General features: G+C 34.5%; 1 long non-coding RNA gene across 3 annotated transcripts; it reads right to left on the bottom strand.

The window, feature by feature from the left end:
* Positions 1-7,835: 7,835 nt before the first annotated feature.
* LOC119793929 lies at positions 7,836-10,521 on the bottom strand. Of its 3 annotated transcripts, XR_005282154.1 has the most exons (6): positions 10,005-10,521; positions 9,613-9,779; positions 9,411-9,531; positions 9,195-9,272; positions 8,977-9,117; positions 7,836-8,482 (listed from the first exon to the last, which is right to left on the bottom strand). It is a non-coding gene; the product is annotated as an uncharacterized LOC119793929 (long non-coding RNA). The 3 variants fall into 3 exon arrangements; XR_005282155.1 differs by having other exon boundaries at positions 9,628-10,517; XR_005282153.1 differs by having other exon boundaries at positions 7,837-8,482; positions 9,613-10,516.
* Between the last annotated feature and the right edge of the window lie 2,623 nt (positions 10,522-13,144).

Below are 13,144 nucleotides of genomic sequence, written 5' to 3'. Positions count from 1 at the left end.
GGCTATTTTTTTTTTTTTTTTTTTGGATATACTCTAATAATCCCAGAGGGAAATTACTTCTCTGCATTTAACCCATCCCCTTGGAGAGCAGTGAGCTGCCATTGTGAGGCGCCCGGGGAGCAGTGTGAGGTTAAGGGTCTTGCTCAGGGACCCAGAGTGGCAGTCTGTGGGAGTGGGGTATCGAAATCACAATCTCAGGATTCAAAGCCCTATGCCCTAACCACTAGGCTGCCACTCCCAACTCCTTTATCAGTGGAGTTGAGTGATGGCGGTTAACAGTAGGGGTGTGGTCAGGAAAATGGTGGCATCCTCAATTTCACATAATGACGCAGATGGACGCTGGTTGTTACAACACAGATTGATCTTTTTAGGAGGAGAAATGAATCTCCCTTTGTCAACAGAGGTTTGAGGAGACTTTCTGAACACATTTGGCAACTCTGTGGATGAGTCTTGGTTCTGTGTGCCTGGATGTGTTGCTTTTATACCCCAAACCTGGCCAAGAATAATTAAAACATGTACAAGTGACAAAAGCAAGTCATGTTTGAGCAAATATTCCAAAAAACTAGAAAAAAAAAAATACAATGCACTGGACTTATTTTCCAAGTTTTTGTTCTTGGATGACTGATCACATCAATAATTGAGAAAAAAAAATCTGAATGGGACACCTGCAAAATAAATTGTATTCACTCTAAGAGCTTTAATAGAACAGATTAATGCATATTAGAAAAACACACTAGACCTGGAACTTTAGAAAGGTCTAAAAAATACATTTTACAGTAAAACAAAACATTATTCAAATATTTTATTGATTTATTGTCTAATCATCAAAATTAAAAGATAAACACCTAAAACTGTTTTTATGTTTATTTCAACATAAATTAATTCAAAATTAATTCAAAGAGAATTGAAAAAAAAAAATCATTTTTTAAGACATTTTTAAAATGATTATCTATTCTTTTTTTTTTCTTTTTTCCCACCTGAACGGCAACCATGGTAGTAGTAACTGCGTACCTGACAGTGGATGCACAACCATTTTTCATAATCTCATCAGTGATAAAAATTTAGATGTGCTTTTTAAAAATATTACAACCAGAGTATTTGGGTTGGATCTAATTCAAACTTTCCAAAATGTCACTGGCTATTCCTTTTCTGAACCTTTTTAAGGTGAAACTCATGAACAGGCTCATTCTATTACAGTGTCTCACTCAAGCTGTGTCTTATCTTTTTTTTTTTATCTACTTGCAGTAAAAAAAAATTAAACAATCCAAAAAAGAAATACAGTTACCAGTCCAGAAGTAGAAAAAAAAATCTGAATTGTAATATCAGGATTTCATATTTTGCATTAAATTGAAATAATGAACTGTAACTGATATAGAACTATAATGCTTCTGCTTCTTTTTTTCTTTAAAGTATCTCTAAAAACAATGTTGTTTGCATGCACCCAAGTGAACCAAAGTTATTCAAAGAATGTGTTTGATGCTTTTTTTTTTTATTTGTTTACAAATAATTTTCCAATGTAAAATGTGTGGTATCATGCTTACAGAATAACTTATTTCTGGTCAATGTAAGTTTTAGTAATTTGATGTTGTCTTCAGGATCCGCTAATAAAAAAAACAGGCACAAAAGCAAACAAAAAAGTAGTTATTGATTTTTTTCTTTTAATGAAAACATTATTTTGAATTTTAAGCTAATTTTCTTTCTTGTGGTCAAAAACAGATGAGCAGAAATGTTTGCTTTTTTCCTCTCACTGATTTGCTTCAGATAATCACAGGAATTATCCAAAATGAGCTCAAAATGCAATTCTGAAATGGTGATTTCAGTCATCAGAGAAAAACAGGCCTTCCAAACCAACTTGGCCCTATGTGAAAAACCGACTGCCCCCTAAACCAGATCATTGGTAGCGTCATCCTTGGCTGCAACATGAGCTGCCCTGTCTTTGCAAAGAGACTTCAGAATTGGATAATTATTTGATTCAGTACTGTTTTACTGAATCGTTTTAATGCGGCCTGGTTTGGCTGATTTTATTTTTGCATGAGGTCACAAACTAATAGTTAGAAAATCTCTTTGAGGATTTTCTGCCTAGAAGCAGTTTTGTCAATTACAGCAAATCCTACAGGTTCTAAGGCTGACCTCCTCAGACCATAATTTTAATCTAAATGTTTAGTCCTGGGGTTAAATGCTCAACTGTGATGGGGGTGTTTTTGATGTTGGGCTTTCGAATTTAGTAAAGAAAAGATTTTTAGTTGTTATCCTCATCTAAATTCACAACAATAGATATAGATTTGCCTTAATGTTCAGTGTTTTTCAATTCTTTGTTTGTGAAACAGAAAAGAAAGATAGTTGTTCTTGTTCTGTATAACACAGAGTAGTATACAGAACATGTGTCCTGCAGTTCTAGTAAACCTTTATACCTTTCCTGAATAAATCTGCCCAACTTTTGTTTCTCTTTGTTGGAGGTTATTTCTTCCACATTTTACCAATAGAAATAATAATTCAGAACTATAATTTGAATGAGATTGCTACTTTTGCATTGTTTACCACAAAAGTAAGAATTAATTGCATTTCAAATGAATGATTTAGATTATAAAGAAGAATTATATCAACACCTGTGATGAAAACATCCAATTTCCAAGACATGCAACAATTGCAGCTTTTGCCAAGCATTGTGTCTGTTTTGAGGAAAAAAGAAAACAAAAGCATTTAAAGGTGCAAAAATGATTAGTTGTCTTTGGATAATTTAAATGTGTTGATAAATAATGAATGCAATGGGGTAGGTAAACATTGTTGGGATGTAGCCTGAGATGATCTGCATTTACTTGTCATGTCCCTCCTCTGCCACACTACCTGCTTTCTATCCGTTTATAGAGCTGAAGCGTCTGCACTTCTGCACAAACGAAGATGGTTGAAGAAAAATATCTTTATCTAACAATGTTCAGGCCATCAAAGCTTGTTTTTAGCTGCTTTATAAGGTTTTAGTGGCCTTTGTGCTTTTATGTGTCTTATCTCATGCTCACTAACCTCTCTCGCATATCAAATTAAATGCACTCTAAATGTCAACAACAGATATTTGTTGCTATAATGTTAATGTAATTTGTTATGGGTTTTTTTTTTTCTTCTTTGTTTTCCTAATTGCACTTTCTCACAAAATACCTCATGTGGCACAGTTGCTTCATTTTGCTCTATCCTGTCTAAATGATTTATCGACCTGTTTCGGTTCACGTGTTGAATGAATATTTTGTCAGTTAATTGGAAGGAGCAGGTCTATATGCACCTGCCTGTATGGAAGCATTTACAGCAGATGTGTGAGGAAAAAGGTGAAAGGATGTTACACATTTTAAATACTCAAGAGTGGACTCCATCACATTAGAGGGGTGTTCTATGCATAATGGAAAAAGTGTCTATCAATGTGATCTTTAAAGTTACCGTGGAACAAGAGTTCATGAACATCCTGTTGAGGGGTGCATGTTGGCTGTTTTCAGAATGCTTTTTTCCCAAAAAAGCAATTCTGTTAAAGGCTTTCGTCTGAAATTCTAAAATATAATTATTATTAAAAGCTATTTAAATAGTCATATCATCACTTTACTCACTTACCAAGATACAGACTTTTTTATTTCTTCAAAAAATAGTACAGCAATTAAACGACAGAAAATGATCACCGGTATATTAGTTTATTCTTTATTTCAAAACTTTTCTCAGACAATGTTTAGAAATGCCAAAGGAAGGAAAAGCACATGTTATTGTTTAATCTCTAGGTTCAAGGCATACAGACGTCCTTGATTCACTTTTCAAATTAAAATATGTTGTTTTTGAGTGATATTATATCTTTAAAGCTTAATTGTGCAACATATAATGCCATCTGGTGTTTGACCTGCAGGTTGAACATCTCACCGGCTGAGGAACATGAACCTCTGTTACCTTTTGTCCAAAAACATCAATGTTAGAAAAAAGAGCAGGCAAAAAACTGAAATTTCTGGGGCAAGTCTTTGGTTTTTTTTCATTACATTTTGAGAGAAATGTGATGACTCAACTGAAGGACATCCAGACTGGATGTGTTTCAAAAATAAAAAGGTTTTCTGCCAGTTAAAACTTGGAAATTGGTGTATTTTAATAAGCACTCTAACCTTCATGAAGTTTCTACCTATAGTTGTGTTATTTAATGTATTTTATTTTTAACTAGTTTGCAGAAAGTCTTTGATACAATAAACTTGTTAGGCTCAACACATATGGGAATTATCCCCTAATAGCAGATCTGACCTTGGTTTTTATTTCTTGTAGCCCTCAGAAAGTGTCTGACCTCTGTCTGAGAAAGGTTTGCCATACTACTGACTTATATGCAATATTTTGGGGACTAATAGGTAATTCTGGGTACCAACGGCTGGAGAAGTTCTCATCCTCGGGTGAGGGTAAGGTTTAGCACAAAGGCTTGAAATGTGTTTATAATGGTTAGGGTTAAGGCAAAGGATAGGGTTAGGCTATAGCAATGAATGCAACATTAATAGATGCAATGGAAAGTCCCCACAAGTATAGTGCATCACAACATGCCTGTTATCCGGACATCTTTAATAAATGTAAAGAAATGCCATCCACTTTAGGGAAATTAATTTTAGAAAGAAATTAAAAACTGCTGAGGACTGTTAAACATCAGTGAAGTTCAGTATTTTTTGCGTCAGACAGTTTGGAGCTGGGGGGGCATTATTTTTGGCTTACTTTCAGCCGAAAATGACATGCAGGCTCTCTGGCACGAAACCTCAAGGACATCCTTCTCAAAAGAAGCAAGCAGTCAGACTTTATTATCCTGCAATTATAATTTTGCTTTCAGGCAACCGATGGATGATAATGTCTTTTTTACTCTGGGCCTCTTTGATAATACTCAACAATAGCATTTCATAGATATGTATATAAGTGTGTTTTTAGGGATTAAAAAACATAAACACGAAGAGTAAATAATCAGATAATAACCAGTTGTTGTCTTTTACAGACGATTTTATTTTCATTTACCATAATAAAACCACAGCATGATGTTGAACTTGTTGTATGTTACTGCTGTGGCTTTTACAAATGATACTTTGAAGGGTTTCCTTCAATAAGAGAAATGTAAATTACATGTTGATGTAAATAAAGTGATGAAGTTAGGGAAATGTGAGACATGCCACTCTGTTGGGAGTGTTTTAATGAACTTGTGCTGGCACTCCATAAAAGCGAATCTCCCTGTTGGTCTGATTTATGTGTTTAATTTAAAGGATTTAACTGCTGCTGAAGAATGGCTTTGTCTGCCTGTAATTGGTTACATCTCAAGAGAGCTTTAAATGTGCTTTTTTTCTGTAAATAATAAAAGTCTTGCAAAGCAATGAAAAGAAACGTATTATGAAAAATTTTTGTGTATTTATTTGGCACAAAAGAAGAGAAAAATATAAATAACTATTTGTTACGATGTGAAAAGAGCTTGCATCAAAATCATGGATCTTTATGTGACATAAAGTAGAAGACAAAGAGGTTCATCATTCATTAGTAAGAAGGTAAATTATAGATGTTTGCAAAAGGTTTTATAAGTGAAAATGTGAATATTGTGGAATGGAGCCACATTTACTGTGAAAAGCATAAACAATATTAGCCAATGCTTAATGGAATATGTAAGAAAAATTTAAATATGTTATAAAAATGTGTGGCTTTCATGCAAACAGGAATTTGTCTCCGAAAACAAACACATCAAATAATCCCTGGATGAAAAGTTGTAAGTAGCTTCAAAATACTTCAGCTGAGTGGAGGCTGTGCTTCCAGACAATGACCATAAACATACAACCAAAGGTTCGTTATTGATCTGATTAACAAATATTTAAATGTTATAATGTCTCATTAAAAATCCAGACTAAAATCCAACTAACAAATACTGTCAAAACTTGAAAATTGGAGGTAGAGACATATTCCACTTGTTCCAGTTTAAGCAGAAGTTCAGTAAGGCATGGTTCACATAAATTCAAACCACTCAGATGATTCTTTGAAAAGAATTTTGAACGACATTTTCTTTACACTGTGTAGGTCTCTTGCATAACATTCTAAGTAAACAAAAAACAAAGTGCAAAAAGCATAAATAGTTTGGTTCTTTTTCTAATTCTTCAGTATTAGTTTCTAAAGTAAGATCTCTACCTGAAGAAATTGAATCTTCTACACTCATCATTTTATATATAGTAAGTCCCTCTATGCTGAGATGGCTTAAAATGGTCTAAAACAGTATATATTCCATCTTAGCCTCTAACACAGGAATAAGGAAGTTCTGCAGTTCTGCTGGTTCTTTTCCATCATTGACATTATATTTTCTGGCATTTGTTATACTTTGAAAAGCTACACCTGATTAAATATTTCAATAAACGTTTATATATTGCCATTAAAATATGACAAAATACCTATAAAAGTGCATTGATGCAATGAACAAAGTTAAATATGTGTTAATTTGTTCCAATAATATTTGACGTGCACATTGTTTCTCCTAACATTGGGAGAATTGCTTAATTATTACTTAATTATTATGTCAGTATGTTAGTAGAACCCAGTCGATCCTGGTGTTATTGTCCAAGAAGAGGTGAAATGACGCAGAATCTAAATGCACTTTTTCTTAACAAAATTACAATTCATTCACGTTCCCCATGTTAATTGTCCCCATGAACAATAACAAAAATCGTAGGCAAGATACCACTGCCATCTTGTGGTCAAATCCTTTAAGCGCTGCAGCTCTTTATAAAGTGAAATTCCAGGAGCACTGGAAGGCTGTTAATCAAGATACTAGTATTACTACTGCTGCTGTTAGTATCTGCAACTATTAATCATCAAGATAATGAAGATTATTATTCTTATTATGATTATAACTACCATATTATATTATTGATATTTGTTGTAGTAGTTCTAATAGTAGTAGTAGTAGTAGTAGTAGTACTTTTGGGTAACTAAATAATATTTAATGCAAATCATCAATATATACCCATGTTATATTGATCTCTTAGAAAAGATTTATAATGTATTGAAACAAATTACAATTTTACATAGTCTGACACTGGTGTCAAAAACAAACAAAAAAGACAAAAACAAAACAGAGGTCATTTTGTTGTTTTAAGGGAAATCAAGGCGAACCTGTGAGGACTGTTTTAACAATAGTTATAGATAAAGTGCTGAAGATCAAATTATTAAAACTGCATGCATAGCAATTGAAACAGAGTTCTAACCAGCAACCTTCATTTTAGGATGTTAGAGTATTATTTAATGTGGACATCAAATGTAAAAAAAGACTAACCAAACTCAGTAAACGTGAACGACAAACAGTGAGAAGGTCAAATGAAAGTGTAGGCTTCTGCACTCTTTTTGTTTTTATATCTGATTCACTTTGACAGTGACATTTTCTTCAAAAGGAGCAATATGGTGACCTTTCTTTGTGGCACTAAGTGCCACGTTTCCAGTTTGATATCTGTCACAGTAACAGATCAGATGAAGTTCCTCTGTGGCCTCCAGAGGGCAGGAAAAAAGGCAAAGGAAGGAGAAAAAAGTGATGACTGTTTGTGTTTATGACAAGTGGCAAAATAAAAACAATGTCAAGAAGAAATACCATAAAAAAATAACACTCAGGGACAGTTTTGAAACACTTATATTGAAAACAACACTCAATTAGTGATTATAGTCATTTTAAAGGTTAAAAAAAGTACTTGCTAATAAGTCTACTTAAAGCTAATTTGTTTTGACACTGCAAGGTGACAAGAAAAATTGTTCTATTAACATGAGCTGTCAGGTCAGACCCCCAACAGGGAAACAATAATAACCACCAATCTGCCAAAGTGCTGTACTATAGTAATATTAGGACTCTTGCTCCATTTGACTTCAGTTTGGTTTATTTATAAAGAATTAATTTACAACTTATTTCAAGACACTTTACCAGAAATTACAAACAGATCCTGTTCACATTACTGCAATCAAACCTTTATTATAGTGAGAAATAACAGATGAAGATAGAACGACAGGAAGCATACTTCAACAGAATCAGACCCAGTAGGGGATTTGATATAAATCTGTTTTAAAATAGAAACTTAGAAAATAGAAAATAAGTCCCAGCAATGTCATCTAAAGGCAATTAACATGACAATTTTAATACAGAAACATGTAACAGAAGTCAAAACAAACACAGAATCAAATCTAAACACAAACATCTGGTTAGATCCTATTTACAATATGGTGAAGATAACTTCAGTTTATCATGGCATTCAGAGAAATGTCTTCAATCCAAGGAAGCTCAGCCAATCAAATCCAGTCGTCAATGTTGCTGCAGTGCCTCCTCCTGAGCAATGAAGTGACAGTGGAGAGGAAAAGCTTTAAGCAGGAAGGAACCTCCAGCAGAACCCAGCTCCATGTCAGCGCCCATCTACTGCGGCTGAGCGAGTCTTTAACAGGACAGCAGACGTTCGACAGACACAGAGGCGCCGGTCCAAGGAGCAGATCACCTTATCTGGTAAAGAAGAACGGGAGTAAGTGAACGAACACGCTATTATGTGAAATTTAAACACATAAACACTGGGAGAGGAGTAACTTTAACCAATAAAAGAGGGAAACACACAGGGAGAACCTAAAGTTATGGATGCTTGGAAAAAATGCTTAAAAATGCTGCATTTGTTGGAGTCTACCTTCGGTCGTTTCTCTGCTTTAATAGGTTCTAAAAAACCTTCAGAGATCAACCAGGGGGAAATCTCCCATATTTGATCAGAAGCTGCTTCTTAACTGTTTGTCTGTGATTTAATGGAAAAGTCAGAACTTCTGGTTGTGATAAAGGTTTGGTTACAGAGATACAAATAGAGGTGAACATCAATTCATGATGGGAAGAAGAAGAATAAAGGTTAGACCACCTTGATGGGATGGTTGTAGCTTTTGTATGTTTGTTCTGGATCTGTTTTTAGTATCTTCACCAAAACTGATGAACATCTGGAAGCAATAAAGGTTCATTACCTTCTTCTACTGGGTGTAGCAGACTGATGGTTTAGCTGTGGTGTCGTCAACGTTTTTTAGACTCCAGAATGTTGGAGAGACAAATAGAGGAGCCATGTTTCTCCTCATTAGTGGTCTGTGCTCCATCCTCTTCTTCAGCTCCTTCATAAATGAAAGCAAAGCATCCTCAGAGTCTTAACCTATCTGCATGCGATGTTTCTCTAGTCAAACCAACATACCTCCAAACATATGTGGATGGATTCTGTTCCAATGTGATCCGACTGCTAGAACACTGCTAGCTGTTCAACCTGCTTTCCCTGTAAAAATAAGACAAATTAATCTGCAGGAGGTTGTTTTCATCATAATCTTAGTCTTTCTGTGTTTCAATGACTATTATCTTTTAATCAGACCTGGGAAACTTGAGTTGTTGGTTAGTCATGTTAATAAAGTCTTACTCCGTGTGTTTTCTGTTCCAGTCTTTCTCTGTGCCATCCTCAGGTGGGGACTGGAAAGCACCTCACCATCCTGGATGTCCCGGTTCCTCACAGGAGTTTTGCTTTTGGACGTCCACGGTGTCTGAACATACATGAAAAACTAAGTGAGGCCACCTGAAATGTTAACTTTATATTTAAAAGATGGATTATTGTTGCTCCTTACTGAACATGCTCTCACTCTTTGTGAAGGTCAGCAGCTAAGATGATCCTTCTCTGGTTTAGTCGCTGCAGATCTCATCAGCATCTTCTGATTGGCCCAAAGCTTGGAGAGGCTCGGTCCAGCATGGGATTCAAAAAACACAGAAGAGATCCACTGCAGTCAGGACAGGCCTAGATGATATGGAGAATATTTCTGCAGAGGGTTCTTTTCCCTCCAAATAAGCCTGAAAACTAACTAACCAGAGGAACATCTAGAACTAGACCAAGTCACATCTGAAAGCTGTTTCTAACAGTCGGTGCTTCTCACAACTCAAATCCTCACATCAGTCCTGTCCTCTGCCTCTAACTGGTCTAAATCAATTAGTCCCACCAAGCGTCATCTCTCTACCTTCTCACCAACATCCCAGAGACCAGTTCAGCTGATGATCACCACAAGCTGTGTCTCTTTTCCAGTCTTTCCAGTTTTTCTCCTTTAGGGTTTAAGTTTGACCTCCTCCATTGTCCTCAGCAGCGATGTCCAGCTGTTTAGTTGAATTGGTTTGCCTCCTGGTGGCTGATCTTTTAACCAGGATTTAATGTCTGTGTCTCCTTTTTGTATTTCTTCTTGTCAAAACTGTTTGGGTTTCCTTTTAGCAGAATGTCCACATTAGATGTAGAGCATGTTAGACTATTTCTGCCTTAACCAGCTCTCGTGTTTCACCCCTTTTATTAGTTGTTATCATCTCCTCAGATGTCTGTGCTAACGGAAATTCTTAACATCTAAAACTTACATCAAAATCTAGCAGCGGGGTAAAAGAAAAGCCAGGGTGCAAGACGCTCCCTTAGGCATCCCTAGACCCTAGACATCCTCAACCTCTTCCTCATCCTCAGTCTCCTCCTCATCCTCAGCCTCCACCTCGTCCTCATCCTCGTCCTCAACCTCTACCTCCACAAAATCCTGTATCTCCACCTCCTCATTCTCCTCCACCACTACTGCTTCAGCCTCTACCTCCTCCTCCTGATCATCATCATCAGAAGAACCTTCCTCCACCTCCTCAATGTGTAACCATTCTCTCAACCTCCTCATCCTTCTCCCCAGTCCTCTCATGAGGTTATTAAAATTGAAATTAAAATTACCCAGTTCCTGAATCCAGAACAGGAGCTCCGGGTCAGGAAGGGCAGCGACTGGAACTGTGAGGGAAAGAAATCATTAGACCAGGAATGTTAGTAAAGGAACATTAAATAAAAAATTAAATGCTTTATTTTAGGTTACTGGATGTGCCTGTGTGATTTTGTCAGGTTAAAGTAGATTTATTTAATAAGAACATCGATCTGTGAGCTAAAATAACTCGATAAAAAAACGTATTAAGAATGTTAGTGGTTTGGTTAGATTTAAAATAAAAATGGACATCGTTGTAAAAGACACAATAATACAAAAATTAATACACACAGAAATGTTTAAAAATATGTATATATGTGCGTATATGATTGTGTGCTCCTGTCTCAGTATCAGCCTGAGGAGGATTTTAATGACTTCACCATCACATTGAGGATATCTTTTAAATCACAAGACTGCCATTAAATTGTAATTTTTTTAATGTAAATGTTTATTTTACTGTTGAGTAGGGTTTAGAATTTACTTTCAGAATATTATCAATTAATAAATGGTCAATTTATTTAGTTTATTTCTACCATGCTTCCTGCAATGAGACTAAGCTCCCCCTAGGGGGCACCCGCCCCCCTTTGGTAACTACTGACCTAGACTATGCATCTAGATTAGTTCAGATTGAAGGACACTTAAAGCTGTCAGTAAACATTTTTTGCATTAAACTCATATTACCAAATTAGAAATTGTTTTGATCCATTAAATATATTTCTTTATCAGAAAAAAAAGCTTTATTGGGTGATTTAGTAATATAATCATAAATCTTTGAAGTTTATCTACTATAAGTAGAAAATTATCCCAATTAAAAGAAATAAAAGTTAAAAAATATCAGGCTTTAAATTTCAGATCTAAAATGATCAGAATCAGAACCTCAGCTTATCAGACCCCTTCCTCAGTGCATCCTAGAGTAGAAATAAAAACCTTAATAATTAACACACATAGGAAGCCCAGAGCAGAAATGGACATTAGCAAACTTTATGCCAAACTATTCAGATTCTTTTTTATTTCTACAAATCTAAGAAAGGGGATCCTATACAGAACTTTTAATTGTTTAGAAGAAACCATCCAGCGTTAAATGTTTTGAAGATCTAGAAAATGATGAAGTCATCTGTAAACAAACTGTATTATTTCTGGTGACAGATAAGATTCAATTATTTACATTCACTTGAAGATCAAAACAAGGAATGCAGAATCACATTGAAATAATATATTGAATCACAATGACAGCACTTATAATAAACTCAGCCAAGTTCTAAACATTTTACAGCCCAAAAATGTAAAGGATCTGATTTTTAGTTAAATGCAAACATTAAAGTGTTTTAAGAAACAAAACTAAAAATAAAAAAAATATTATGTTTAGGGTTTTATTAATATTACAAGTAATACGTTGCCTTTCAAAATAATTTTAAAAGCTAAAGTTGTTTATTGGTGTATTAAGGAGACCATACCTGTTCTTCAAGTCCTTCTCTGACAGAAGGGGCCAGACGCCACCTTGTTTTGCAAGAATTTGATACCAAATTCACCAAAAACGATCCTCTGAAACCAGTAACTTTTAAAATCACTCATTTTTTAATACCTTTGACCTTCCATTAAAGTCAAAAATATATGCCACCTTAAAACCCTGTTTAATGCATTCTACTAAGGTATCCATGGAGACCAATATGTTTACCACTGCATGTTTTAAAAAAGAACTTCCTTTTCAAGTTCAAATATATTTAAAAAAAAAAACGCTTTATCCTAAAACATTTGTTTTGTATCTTTTCAACCATTTTCACATTAAATTCATCAAAGATTATTCTCACAAACCAAAAGGTGTTTTTGTTTTACATCATTACATCTCTGTTTTCATTCCTCCCATTTCCAACCAATAAAAAATTAATTTAAAGCAAAAAAAAAAAAAAAAAAAAAATAGTTATAAACCTAACATTTCCTAAACACATTAACTAAACTTAACAACTTGAGAATCTTTATCTTTTATTTCCCAGTTGTTTATCAGGATAAATTCAGTCAACTTCCAAAACACTCAAAATTATATATATTTTTATCAAATACAAAACAATAAACAGTTCAGCTTGATAATATATTATTTTAAATGTAATTCTTAGTGTGTCTTTTTATATTTTTATTTATTTTATATTTATTTAATGTAATTTCACCAACATTTCCGTATAGAGCAAACTTATTGTAGAAAGTATAATATTTCACTTTGAAATCTAGTGGAGTGAGTTATATGTCCCCCCCCTAAAAAAATACTCAAGTAAATATATTCAAAAACGTACTTAAGTATAGCAAGCAAGTAAATGTACTTTGTTACTTTCCACCCCTGGATATAGCATGATCTGGATTAATTCAGTATTCATTAGCATCTCTGCATATAAAGCATTAGAGCTGA

This window comes from Cyprinodon tularosa, unplaced genomic scaffold, assembly GCF_016077235.1.
Source record: "Cyprinodon tularosa strain WSP-4 unplaced genomic scaffold, ASM1607723v1 ctg463, whole genome shotgun sequence".
Lineage (NCBI taxonomy): Eukaryota > Metazoa > Chordata > Actinopteri > Cyprinodontiformes > Cyprinodontidae > Cyprinodon > Cyprinodon tularosa.
Note: the sequence above shows the minus strand (reverse complement) of the source record. Positions and strands in the feature narration are given on the sequence as shown.